Source organism: Eurosta solidaginis, chromosome 5, assembly GCF_040869045.1.
Source record: "Eurosta solidaginis isolate ZX-2024a chromosome 5, ASM4086904v1, whole genome shotgun sequence".
Taxonomy (NCBI): domain Eukaryota; kingdom Metazoa; phylum Arthropoda; class Insecta; order Diptera; family Tephritidae; genus Eurosta; species Eurosta solidaginis.
This window is the reverse complement of record NC_090323.1, coordinates 102619960-102633276: the sequence shown is the minus strand read 5'-3', so window position 1 is coordinate 102633276 and position 13317 is coordinate 102619960.

Here is a 13317-nt window from a genome sequence, read left to right as displayed (position 1 = left end):
GTATTATTTTGAATAGTAGAGTTTCATTTGAGCTAGCAATCAGTTTGGTTACTAAGCAAGCTATTCGTTGCACAGTTTGAGTGTTATTGTGAAGTACTTTAATAAAGGCCATTTTGCATTATTACAAATTGGAGTTATTTATTCAACAGTTTCGTGATTCGAACTTAGCAGAGGATTGCAAATAAGGGGAATTGCAGTAAATTCGTTACAATTGGTGTCAGAAGAGGAATTGTTGAATAAATTCCGAAGATGGGGAATACAACTTGGACATGGCAAAGTTGAGTGAATTGAAGATCCCGCAACTGAAGAAGGAGTTGGAGAATCGTGGATTGAATACAACCGGCATTAAACTCGAACTTCAGGCACGGCTACGAGAGGCAATGGAAGCAGAAGGAATTGATGTGGACGAGTATGTCTTTTATCCTGATGGGGACGAGACAACAACAAAAATTTAAGAGAAAAACGAAACATCGCAGACGCTTACGAGCACAGACTTGAACATGATTTTGGCTGCAATTTCTGCTCAAACATCGACAATGTCATTCCAACTAGAGGAACAGAAAACGTATATGTCATCTCAACTAGAAGAACAGAAAACGTATATGTCATCACAATTGGAATCGCAGGAGGCACGTTTAACATCCAAAATGGAAGCACAGGGGGCACGTATTTCAGAAATGTCATCGCAAATGTCATCTCAACTGGAAGAGCAGAAGACATATATGGCATCCCAGCTGCAATCACATGAGACACGTATTTCAGAAATGTCGACACAGATTACATCAAAGATGGAAACACAACTGAAAGAGCAAGAGGCACGTATATCATCAAAACTCGAAGCGCGTATGGACGAGAAAATAACGCAGTTTGAAGTAAAATTCAAGGCAGAGGTGGATGCTTTGAGAGGTCGTATACAGGAATTGCAACTAATTCGCCCAGTGGTTTCAGCAAGCAATACGAAGGTAAAAACTCCATCTTTTGACGGCTCTGTTCCTTTCCAGGTGTTTAAGATTCAGTTTGAGAAGACCGCAGCAGTGAACAACTGGAGTGCGGAAGATAAAGTTGCTGCACTATTCGTGGCATTGAAAGGGTCTGCTGCTGAAATTCTACAGACTATTCCCGAGGGAGAGCGGAACAACTACGAAACATTGCTGAGCGCTCTAGAGAGGCGATACGGAAACGAACACAGGAGGCAGATACACCAAATAGAGTTGCAAAACTGCTACCAAAAAGCTAATGAGACTTTGCAGGAGTTTGCGTCAGATGTCGAAAGGCTTGCACATTTGGCGAATGCATACGGGACGTCGAAACGAAGCGAGCCACATACGCAAACCCAGAGCCAACATTCGCAGAAACGGTTTTACAAGCTCTGATTCAGGAAACAGCGTCGCTTTTGTGTAAGCCAGTTTTCAAAGCACGCCGTGTGGAAGTAGAAAGGCCAGAATGGGTAGATGCAATATTGGAGGCGTTGAAAGGATCGCAAAAGCGGAGTGAAAGAGTTATCAAATGCTTCAAATGCGGGAAGCCTGGTCACATTGCACGTCATTGCGATCTTGGTCCTAATAGTTCCAACAATGTGGGTGGCCGTAAACGCAAAGCTGGAGGAGATGAGCAAGAGCGTGTCAGAGGTAAAGAACGGAAACTTGCCCCAGCTATTGAATGTCCTGTGATATCTGTGTCGCAAATTGGTAGAAAATCGAGTAGTCTTAACGTCAGAGGGAATGTGGATGGCAAAGAACGTGTACTGACTGTAGATATGGGCGCATCTCATTCCTTGATCCGATCTGAGTTGGTCAACAGGAGAGTAAAACCGTTACCTGGAGCAAAGTTGCGTACGGTCACTGGCGAGTATAACCAAGTTCAGGGAGAATTGATAGGTGAAGTATTGATTGGGAAGGTCATGGTTCTACACAAATTTGTTGTGGCGGAGATTGTTGATGAAGTTATATTGGGAGTGGATTTCTTGGTTGACCATGACATCAAGATCGATATGCAGAGAAAGGTGATGCGTTATGAGAACCAAGATGTGCCACTTAACTTTAGTTTGGAAAAATGGTTCAGCAGTAATCAGGTACTGGTGGAGAAGACTCGACAAAGGCCACGAAATTCCAAGGTAAAGGTTGATGGAACAAATGGGCCAAACAAATCAAAACCGAAGGTACCTGTGAGAGAAACACTGGCATTGAAAAGCCCTAACGGACGTACCAAAACGAAGGAAAGGATTTTTCAGAAAGAATGCAAGGGTGGTTTCAAGCCAAGGCACACTACTGTTGTGAAGCGTCGGAACGATACTGATTATGCAAAGCAAATCCGTCCAGCGCTAGCTCTGCGAAGTAGTTCTTCATTGGCCAAGCAACAGAGTGCGAGGGAACGATCCAGGATAATGAGTAGTAAGATGAAACACAGGTACGACAAGGAAAATAATTCGGAAGCTTTCCGGGAGGGAGATTTGGTACTGCTATACAACCCTCACCGGCGGAAAGGTCTTCCATCCAAATTTCGGTGCAGTTGGGAAGGCCCGTACAAAGTTGTGAAGAAGATCAGTGAAACCATCTACCGCATACAAACCATTGGGAAACCACGAACCAAAATGAAAGTGGTTCATTTGGAGAGATTAGCAGCGTTTAGATCGAGAGATTTGTCTGATCGGGACGATCAGACTTAGGTGGAGGGCAGTGTCACGGATATTAGCATCACTAAGGCGATGCTAAGGCCATGCTAAGCGATATTTACGTCAATAATCAAATCATGTATACACATATATAAGGCAGCCGAGAGATGTCACACACAGAAGCATTTACTTATACGCCTATGTGTGCGCGAGAGACTGTAAACTGCAAACATTCGCATCAATAATTCAATCATTATGTATCTACATAAACGAATAAATAATTGCGTCTACACATATGTACCATGTACGTATACGAGCAGCGGAGAGTCAATGCACAAACACATGCATATATCTGAGATACTCCTATAAGTATGCAATGAGAAAAACTATAAAATTGTGCAATTGTAGTTACAGCTGAGATGTTTGAGAGCTAATGGGCTAGTAGTTTCTGGAAGCGCCTAGAAGATGCGAATGTTAAAGTCAAGGAGTATAAAAGGCGACAGATGTAGAGGCGCTGAAATTCAGTTTGATTTGAGTTGTCAAGCAGTTTCGACTAAGACGCTATCTAGCGAGCAAGAGCAGTATAATTTTGAATAGTAGAGTTTCATTTGAGCTATCAATCAGTTTGGTTATTAAGCAAGCTATTCGTTGCACAGTTTGAGTGTTATTGTGAAGTACTTTAATAAAGGCCATTTTGCATTATTACAAATTGGAGTTATTTATTCAACGGTTTAGTGATTCGAACTTAGCAGAGGATTGCAAATAAGGGGAATTGCAGTAAATTCGTTACAGTATGCTTCTTGCACTCCTCTATCAGCCTCTTCCTTTTCAGTAAGTAGATCCAATTGAGTGAGTCGGTATTCAGCCGGTGTGTTTGTTGTTTCTGATGGTGTGTTCGTCGAACCCGCCCCGGCAGTGTTGGTGGTTGTTGTATTTGTTTTTCCACGGTCATCTGCGGAGGGGGCCATTTATGAGATGGGTTTTTTCTAAGGCTGGGGTAACGCTCAGTCAATCCAGAGTCGAGTAAAGGTCCCGCAAACCCGTACTGAACACAATATTTATGTGTTACGAACACACGCACACACGGCTGGAGGTATTAAGCGGGCAGCAGCTGTCATTCCCGAACAATGGAAAATGGCAAGGAAAGTTCCACTGCTAAAGCCTGGTAAACCAGCCAACGAAGGCGAGTCATATCGACCGATCTCACTCTTTCGCCAGTAGCCAAGACACTGGAAACCGCCCTGCTCCCTAATTTCACCGCAAATATTACCTAGCCACCCATCAACGTGGTTTCCGCAAAATCCATTTTTCTAGTTATTTTAATTTTTGGCGAACATTTGCGCGAACTGTTCGTGCGTGTATGGCGAAATAGCTCATAATCTTAGTAATTTCTGAACGGAACAGACGTGCGCGGAAAAGTAAAATGGACAATAAAAAATTTCTGAGTGAATTTATTGAATCTTCTTTCTTTTTTTTTACGCTTAATTGCCACAGCGAGCAATATTGCTGCAGCACAATTGTTGTCCGTATTCATCGCTGTCTGAAAGAGAACTAATGTTCGGCCAAAAGTTCGTATGGTGTATGGCCAAAGCTGCGAACAATATTGCGGAATGTTCGCGGAAATGTTCGTGTCGTGTATTTGGCGCTTTACATTCATTCAATGAACAGGCAAATATGAAAACTCCATGCGTCTGAATTTTTGCATGATTCATCTGCCCTTACGTCACGGCGACAAGCTACATATAAACATTGTTTGCGGTTCTGTTTGTTTGCCGAACTAAACGATACTAATTCTCGTGCTTTGATTTTATTCTCCACATTTAAATAATGTTAAATTTACAGCAGAAGTACACATTTCCTATTTTGAAATATAATGCAAATTTGACATTATTTTCCATGTGGAGAACACATTATTGTAATGTAATATCTAAATTTTTTTTTCATATCAAAAACACATTTCAAAAATGTAAAATTCAAATTATTTGATAAATGAAAAAATAATGTGTTTTCACATTTTAAAATGTAAAAAACACATTAGTGTTTTTTCCGTTTAGATATGACTTTTCTAAATAAAATGTTTTTCTATTCGATCAGTTTCTTTCTTTTGAATTTTATATACGTATACGTTAGATCTCATGCATAGGCTCAAAAAGCATGAATTCTACTTATTCCTTCGTTTTTTTTTTTTATCAATTTATCTATAATTAATATTACAGGAATGCGATTCTGTGGCTTTTCCTAATGTTCACATGTTGTTGGAAATCTTGTGTACGCTTCCAGTAACAACGGCAACGAACGGCAGATCTTTTTCAACTCTTAGGCTGATTAAAAACTATTTGAGAAGCACGATGAGTGAAGACCGATTGAATGGCTGTGCATCAATAAGCATCCACCGTGATCAAATTGTTAGCGTTGATGAAGTTTTAGATGAAATGGTAAAGAAAAGCCGACGCTGGCGCTTGAGTTTTTAATGTAACCTTTTTCATATCATATTCTAAATACACGTACTTTAATGTTAAAGCTAAGGACAACATTTTTTTTTATTTAACTTTCAGGTGTTTGCAAATAATTTACATAATCTTCAGCCTTCATTATAAAATCTTCCACATACTTTGATCTCTTGACTTTATCACGACTTCCTAAATTCGGTCCTGTTTTAACATCTTCACTTTCATCAAAACTCTCTTCTCTAGTACGTTTCCTTGTTAATTGATTAGATTTCCTGGGTTTGTCCTCATAATATTCTGAATTTATTGACTTACTTTCTTGTGTCAATGTATCATTTTCTGATGTAACGTTGTTGTTGTCCTGGGGGTATTGAACTATATTATCCAAGCAACCATAACGTGAATGAGACTCGTTAGTAGTGTCTTCTTCTATATAATTCTTTTCGTGTTTATATTGATTTCCAAGAATTTGACATCTCTAGAAAGTATTTTCTTGTGGAATATAAATTCGATAGCGTTCATCACCATCGTACCCTACTAAATATCCTCTTTTAGCTTTCGCATCCATCTTTTTCCTCTTCTGTGACGGAATATGAGCATAACACGTCGATCCAATAACACGCATGTGTTTTATTTTTGGTTTTCGTGTTGCCCACAACTCATATGGACTTACGTTTTCGATAGATAACTTTCCGGTACGATTAAGTTTATAAACTGCCGTTGTAACAAGTTCTGCCCATATTGCCTCTGGAAATTTCACATTATGATTTGTTATTTGCAAGTTCTTGCCATCTCCACAATAGTACGATTTTCTCTTTCACTAATTCCATTCTGCTCTGGTGTGTATGGGGCTGTCGTCCTTTGTGTAACGCCATATTTTCTTAAGACTGATTTTATTTCGGAGTTATTAAATTCCCCTCCATTGTCACTTACCAGCTCCTTTACTAAATGGCCTTCTTGCTTCGCATGTGCAAGCATAGCTTCCAAAGATTCCTTTACGTCTGATTTATTTTTAATTACATAGCAGTAACGAACTTTTGTAAATGCATCTTAAAAATAACAAAATATCTAAATTTATTAAACGAGTTTGGAAAAGGACCACAAACATCCGCGTACATTAACTCTCCTGCTTTCGTAGCTTTTACCCTGTTGCCAAATGCTAAACGATGTGCCTTTCAAAGTTCGCAAGATTCACAAAAACTACTGTCACTCTTGCCATTTATCCCCAATTCTTACTGTAGTAACTTTCTAACATGTCTTTATCTCGATGTCCCCATCGGTCATGATACAACTGTAGCAATGACTCGTCGCTTTCTATTATATTAGCATTCATCACCTCCTGCATAATTGGTTTCATATTGGCTTGAAAAAGTGACCTGTTAGACTCTCGATAGCCAGTCATTACAATATCATCATTTACTTTCAGCCAGCACCTTATATTATTCGAGTAAAATTCACTATCAGGATGTCTATCCTGTGCAGCCAATACGGAAAATAGATTTCTATTTATTTCCGGAAAATTAATTTCAGCTTTCTACGCTTGATTGTCGACAGCATCTCAACTGACCCTCTTCCCAATGCCTTAAGACATTTCTTTCCAGCTGCTTTAATGTTGTATTCCTCACGAAATTGTGTATAATCCAAGAGAAATTCTTTATTGTTGGTCACATGTTTAGTTGCTCCGTTGTCAACCCACCATGTTATTCTGATTGTATTTATGGGATATACCTCAGACGAAACGCTAACTAGTGAAACATTTTACTTTTTTCATTATGCATCTCTGGATTCTGCTTTCTTTTTCGATGGTCGACCGTCTGTCACCCATTTTTAACATTCTCGTATCCAATGACCTTTCTCTTTGCAATACTGGCAGGTTCCGTCTCTTTTCTGCTTAGACTCCTCTGTGACTGTTTTGCTGCATTTTGAAAATAGGGCCTCTTACTCCTCATGGTAATCCTACTTCTTGAAATTACGCTCAAAAACACACAGTTGAACACTCAACTCGTCAAAACTTTTGTTTTCATCTTTTGACAAAAGCATCCAGCTCAACCGAAATGATTCAAAATTTAGCGGTAAAGTGTTTAACGTTTTGCACAAAAGAATCAAATCTGGCAGTGAATTCTCACCTTTAGCAGTTAAGCCACTGTTCATTCCACAGTCGTATTAGTATGGCAACATGGGTAGATACATCTTGATTTTGATCCCATTTGAATAAAAAGAAGTCAGAGACATACTTGAATAGGTGGTATCTTGCATTTGCTTTAAATTGATCCTTCATTGCCTTCCAAGTTTCAAAAGCTGTCTCTTTGTCCATGACCTTTTGATATACAGAATCCGTTATTGATCTTGTCAGCATCATTTTTGCATAGCTGCTGGCTTTTCGGTAGAAATTCTCTTTAGACTTATGAGCTCTTATCTGAGCATCCGTTGGTGTATCAGACAACGGCTCCGGCGTGGTCAGCTTCCCATCAATCACATCGAAACATCCTTCGTGGTAATCAAGGAGATCCCTTATTTTTCTTTTCCATATGGGCCAATCTGCTTCCGTAGCTAATACTCGGATCCTTGAAACATCCATTCCACAGCCTGTGCCCATAAACTTTTATAATTTCGTAGTTAATAGCAGTGGTTTATTATAATTGAATAAATATCAGACAAAACTGAAAAAATTCAATAGTATTACAAAAGATCACCTGATCTAGAAAACTCAAGTATAGTATTGCAAAGTACATTTTACTATAATATAACATAACTTCGACAGTTTTTACCTTCGGATTGCTTGTTGAAACAGCTGGGCGATTTAGTTGCAGCTCCTGTATACGACCTCTGAATGTTTCAATTTCGGCATCGATTTTGTCTTCGAGTTGCAAAATTTGTGTATCCTGTGCCTCCAGCTTCGATGATACCCTTATCTCCTGCGCCTCCAGCTGCGAGGATATGCGAGCCTCTTGTGTTTTCAACTGATCGGCCAACTGAGATTTCATATATGTCTTCTGTTCTTCCAGTTGTGATGTTATACGAGTCTCCTGCGATTCCAGTTGGGATGACGTTTGCGAGGACATTTCTGAAATGCGTGCCTCCTGTGCTTCCGTCTTTGATGTTAGGTTAGAGTGGCTGCCTCCGCTGTCCGAGCGGAGACTCACGTAGGCCGTTGTGGCCCGTTGTGCTACCACGTGGGGGCCCCTATTTCCTGTTACCCTACTTTTGAAGAAGAAGAAAGTTTAGACCCCAGTGAGGCTAAACCAGCGCGTTTGCCTAATGAAACGCAAGATGTCGTTTGGGTTTATAGATTCAAGCTCCGCAAGGCACCCAAAAGAGTGTCTGTGGAGGCATTGGTACCTGGTTTTTGAAAGTGGGGGACAGTGGCACAGATAGTGCTCAACGCGTTCTATCTCCTCCTCGTCCCTACAGCTGTGGCAGAAGCCATTTGTCTGCAGGCCCATATAGGCACCGTGAGTGCCCATGAGACAGTGACCTATAAGAAGACCCACTAGTGGGCTTATAGAGATACGGTTTAACAATATCACCCATCGCGATCTCTTTTCATCCAGCTTAGGCCAGATTTGCTTGGATATACTACATGTAGGTTCCCTCGCCCACCTGGCGTTTGCCTTATCCGTGAAAAGAGATCGCAGGTGGTATTTGCAAGTGTTTAGAGGAGGGTTATAGTTATTTGTGGAGGTTATTGTTTGCAAGTTGGTACCTTCCCTAGCTAGCTAATCCGCGGCGCAGTTTCCTGTGATGTCACAGTGGCCAGGAACCCATATTATGCTTAGGTTGCAATCATCAGCTAGTTTGTTGAGGGTTTCTCTGCACTTCAATGCCACTAGTGACGAGGTGTTACTGCATTGCAGGGATTTTATGGCAGCTTGGCTGTCTAATGTAGGCGTCCAGCAATCGTTCTAGAACTTTTAGGAGGAAGGAGGACAGACTTATTGGTCTGAAATCTTTTGGACTGTTGCCCGATATCCTGCCTCTTTTGGGTATGAAGACTACCTTTGCCTTGGTCCATTCCGTGGGGATATAGACCAGGTTGAGGCAAGCCTTGTAGATTTTAGCTAGCAGCGGGCTTATAAGATCGCTTGCAGCTTGCAATTCAGCGGGAAATATTCCATCCGTTCCCGGATATTTGAGGGTTTAAAGGACTTCATTGCCCAGATAACTCCTTTTTCGCTTACAATGTGGTCAAGGGGTTGAAATGGCCCTGGGTTAGATTGCGTGTTTAAGATGTATGGTTGAGATCTGCAGCCTGGAAAGTGAGTGCTGATCAGGGTTTCCAGAATTTCCGTACTAGAAGTGGCCCATTCTCCGCTCGTTGTGCGAATGCAGCTTGGAGGTATGGGGTTTTTGGAGAGGACTTGTCGTAGGCGATTGGCCTCTGAGACTTCTTCGATGTCATTGGTGAAGTTCTTCCAGGAGTCCCTTTTGTCCTTCTGGATTAACTTCTTAAAAGATTTTAAGGCATCCCTATAATGGGACCAGATTCCCGTGCGCTTTGCCTCGTTAAAGAGTTTTCTGCTGTTTTTACTCTGCTCGGAGATTTATTGGTTCCACCAATAGGGTTTCTTTTTACCCCTCACCTTAATCTCCGGGCAGGCTACTGTGAAGGCAGTGTTACAAAATTTGGTGATAAGATCTACTGCTTCTTCTATTTTTGACGATGAGTCTAGCTCACCGAGAGAAGCAAATGTTGTGTCTAAAGGAGGCGCTTCATCAGTTGTTAGCGGTAGGCTCCGCCTACCGTGAGAAGCGTTCTTTAGGAGAGTAGAGGATAGGACTTTTTTATAAAGGTTCCAGTCCGCACGTCTCCTATTCATGTAAGCCACCCTAGGCGGTGTACGCAAGAGCAGAGTGAAAATGATATAAATATGATCAGAGTAGGAGTTTTCGTTGCAAACTCTCCAATTTTTGACAAGGTCAGAGAATGCCCCAGAAACTAGAGTAACATCTAGATCCTCCTTCCTGTTTGAGGTGATGAAAGTTGGTTTGTCTCCAGAGTTGCATATACTTAGATTGTTACTTATAATAGAATCAAAAAGAGACTCACACATACTGTTAATATCGCCAATACCCAAGCAGTGTGATGTGCATTGGCATCGGCCCCAATTATTATCGGGAACCCTTTACTGTGGGCCTCCCGTACCGCTTTGCATAGCCGGTCCTGCACAGAAGTTGGGCGATCGTGTGAGAGATATGCGGACATCAGCCAGATTGTTTGACCCTGTAGCTCGAGGCTAATACAGGTAAAGTCCTCGTCGCTAAAAAGAGATAGTAAAATAAATACTAGATTTAGTCTTTACTAGAATACAAGATCTGAGTCTACCTGACACGGGCGGTGTCACCAGCCGGTAGTCCTTAGAAAAGAGTCCACAGACCTTGCTGCCAACGACCCAAGGCTCGAAGAACAACGTCCTCATACGTTGTGCTGAGGCGTAAGATTAGGGCAGCCGAGGCTGCCTTAGAGTGGTGCAGGTTTATCTGCAGTACCTGCGCGCCCGTTACGGTTCGTTTGCGGTATCGACGTCGATAGTATCGTCGAATTCGGCATCCGATGGGTCGGATCCCAGCAGAAAATGCTCGTCCATGCCCGTAAAGAACTGGCCCGCAAACTCAGATACCGAGAGTGTATCGCTCTCGGCATCCGAAGTGCTGCGTGCCAGTTCGATATCGGCCCCATGTCCACTCAAGGTGTTGCATGGGTCCGTGAGATTCGTTGTGGCGGTATCCCCAATCACCAGATCCTCCGGCGCGGTGGCGGTCCCTTCCACAGTGCCATGGGCAGCAGATCCACTCGGGGTGTTTCTGTCTGACCCCTCGCCCTGAGGTACAGGCTCACCCTCTTCCGGTGTTTCCTCCTTCGCACCATCCCGTCGAATTTTCAACGTGATGGAGTAGAAGCCGTAGCTTAATACTCCACCACATTCGTCAAGCCAAGGGAGAGAAGCCTCGTTTATGATGAAGCCAACATAACGCTGCTTCGCCCTTGTCTCGCCGACCCGGACTATCCTCCAATCGCTCGAAGGTAGCCCCTGATTCGACTCGGTGATGGTATCCAGGATCTCGCCAGGATCCGCTATGCCGTCTGGTACCCAGGCCCAGGCTCTCGGTCTGTTCGGAATTTCTTCCACACCGACCGCATCCAACCTGGCCCCAGGCCACAGCTGTCCTAGCGAAGCTATGGCGAGTTTGTAGAGCGTGCACGAGCGTTCATCGGCGCAGGAATTAAGCTTGACCCTACCCTGGTACCAGCCGGCATCACGGATAGTGGGAGCCGGCCCCGGATACTTGGCCATGATGTCCTTAAAGATCTTGAGAAGGCCGTTAAGGATATCCTTCCAGTTATCCGGGGTCATGTTCCCATCCGGGTGACCGCGATTCAAAACCGCCAGCGTAAAGTTGGCCTTAGCCACCTCGCTGAAGGTCTTGGGCAGGGCAGGGGGAGTAGAGGTCGAAGGCCGGTGCCTTTTGGGATCGCTCGAGGCATTTCCCATAGACTTTTGTCTCTTAAGGGCCAGCATCTTCGGGTCAGAAGGTAGTTTGGTGGCAGAGAGAGGGGATGGGGTTGTTGTTGCTGCTCTGCTTGGCAGCAATAATCTTCCTGGCCCAGGCCAGAGAACTTTTTTGCTCTGCCGTCAACTTGTCGCTGGGAGAGTTGCCAAGTTTCTCAACGATTTTGACGGCATTGCGAATTTTCCGCTGGTTGCGGACCGAAGTCGGGGTTCGCTTATTTGCCTTGGGACCCTCAAGGGGTTCAGCCGGCTTGCGAGGTAGCTTTGCAGCGGTGGAGGCAGTACTTTTGTCCGTGGAGGATTTAGTGCTGTTACCAGCCACCTGCTGACAAGAGGTACCCGGTACGGGCGTGGGACGGGCCTCCTGTGCTTGCTCAGTCGGACGTTGCTTTCCCTCTTTGGGGCTAGCTTTGCCGGCTGCTGCGGAATTGGACTTGACTCCAAGGGGTTTAGCTCTTCCGCTAGCTGGAACAGGTGGCCGAAGATTTGATTGTTGCCGTGAAGGCCTGGTCGGCGCCGTCTGTGCGGTTCCCGACGAATTGTGGACTCTTTTAATGCCTAGTCCAAGGGCGGCATCTTTACCCGTGCAGGGATCCGAGGCCAGGTTTTTGTTATTAATTTATATCTGGTTCGTCAGCTGCCTACTAAGGTGAGACCGTTCGGCAGCCCGAAAGTTAAGGGATAGGGGAAACAATGCGGTCGATTGCGGTAGAGCCCCATACCGCAGCAAGTCGCCGTTACTCCCGGAGGTGGACCGGTATCCGGGAGGCTCCTTAAGAATACAGTCGGATGCCCCTGACTGCAAACCATCCAATGGGCACGGAATCGCATAACACCCTGGATTAGGGGTGAACCACCTTTTCAACTGGGCGTGGTCCAGTTGCCACCTTGAGGCCACGTTTAAAAACCATTTCGATATGCCTGAGCTATTAAGGAGCTGGGCACAAATGAAAATGATTCCTAGACTTAGCTAGCACTCCCCTGGAAGGGGAAACTGTTGTGCATATTACCAGCCGGCACCCTCTGGGAGGGTTCAGCCCAAGGATTTGTGCCAGCCATCTTTGATGTTATATGGGTCTCTTGTGATTCCAGTTGAGATGCCATATATGTCATCTGGGATTCCAGTTGAGCTGCCACTGTCGATGTTCGAGCAGATATTGCAGCCAATATCACGTTAAAGTCTGTGCTCGTAACTGTCTGCGATGTTTCGTTTTTCTCTTCAATTTTTGTTGTTGCCTATTCCACATCAGTATAAAAAGTCTGTTCGTTAACGTCGATTCCTTCCAATTCCATAGCTTCCCTTTGTCGTGTTTGTAGCTCGGATTTATTGCCAGTAGCATTCAATCCACGGGCTTCCAACTCCTTTTTCAGTTGCTGAATCATCGGTTCATTCAACTTGGCCATGCCCTTGTTGTCCTCTGGAATTTATTCAACAATTCCACTTCTGGCAACAATTGTAACGATTTCTCCGCTTATTCCAAACCTTCTGCTAACGTTCGAATCGCTAAACTGTTGAATAAATCACTCAAATATTCAGTAATGCAATATGGGCTTTATTTAGTCTACTTGGGAGTAGTACAATTATACTTCAGTATCACGTATTTCACATCAGCGTGTTTAAATCAAACTGATTAGTCATGCCTCAGCTTGCGTTGCTTTTATATTCTCTGTTGCCTCGTCTGCATATTTCTACTAAGGTCTGGACGTTTCGCCATCTATAATAGTTGTATCTCCTACTTGGTAATTTCTA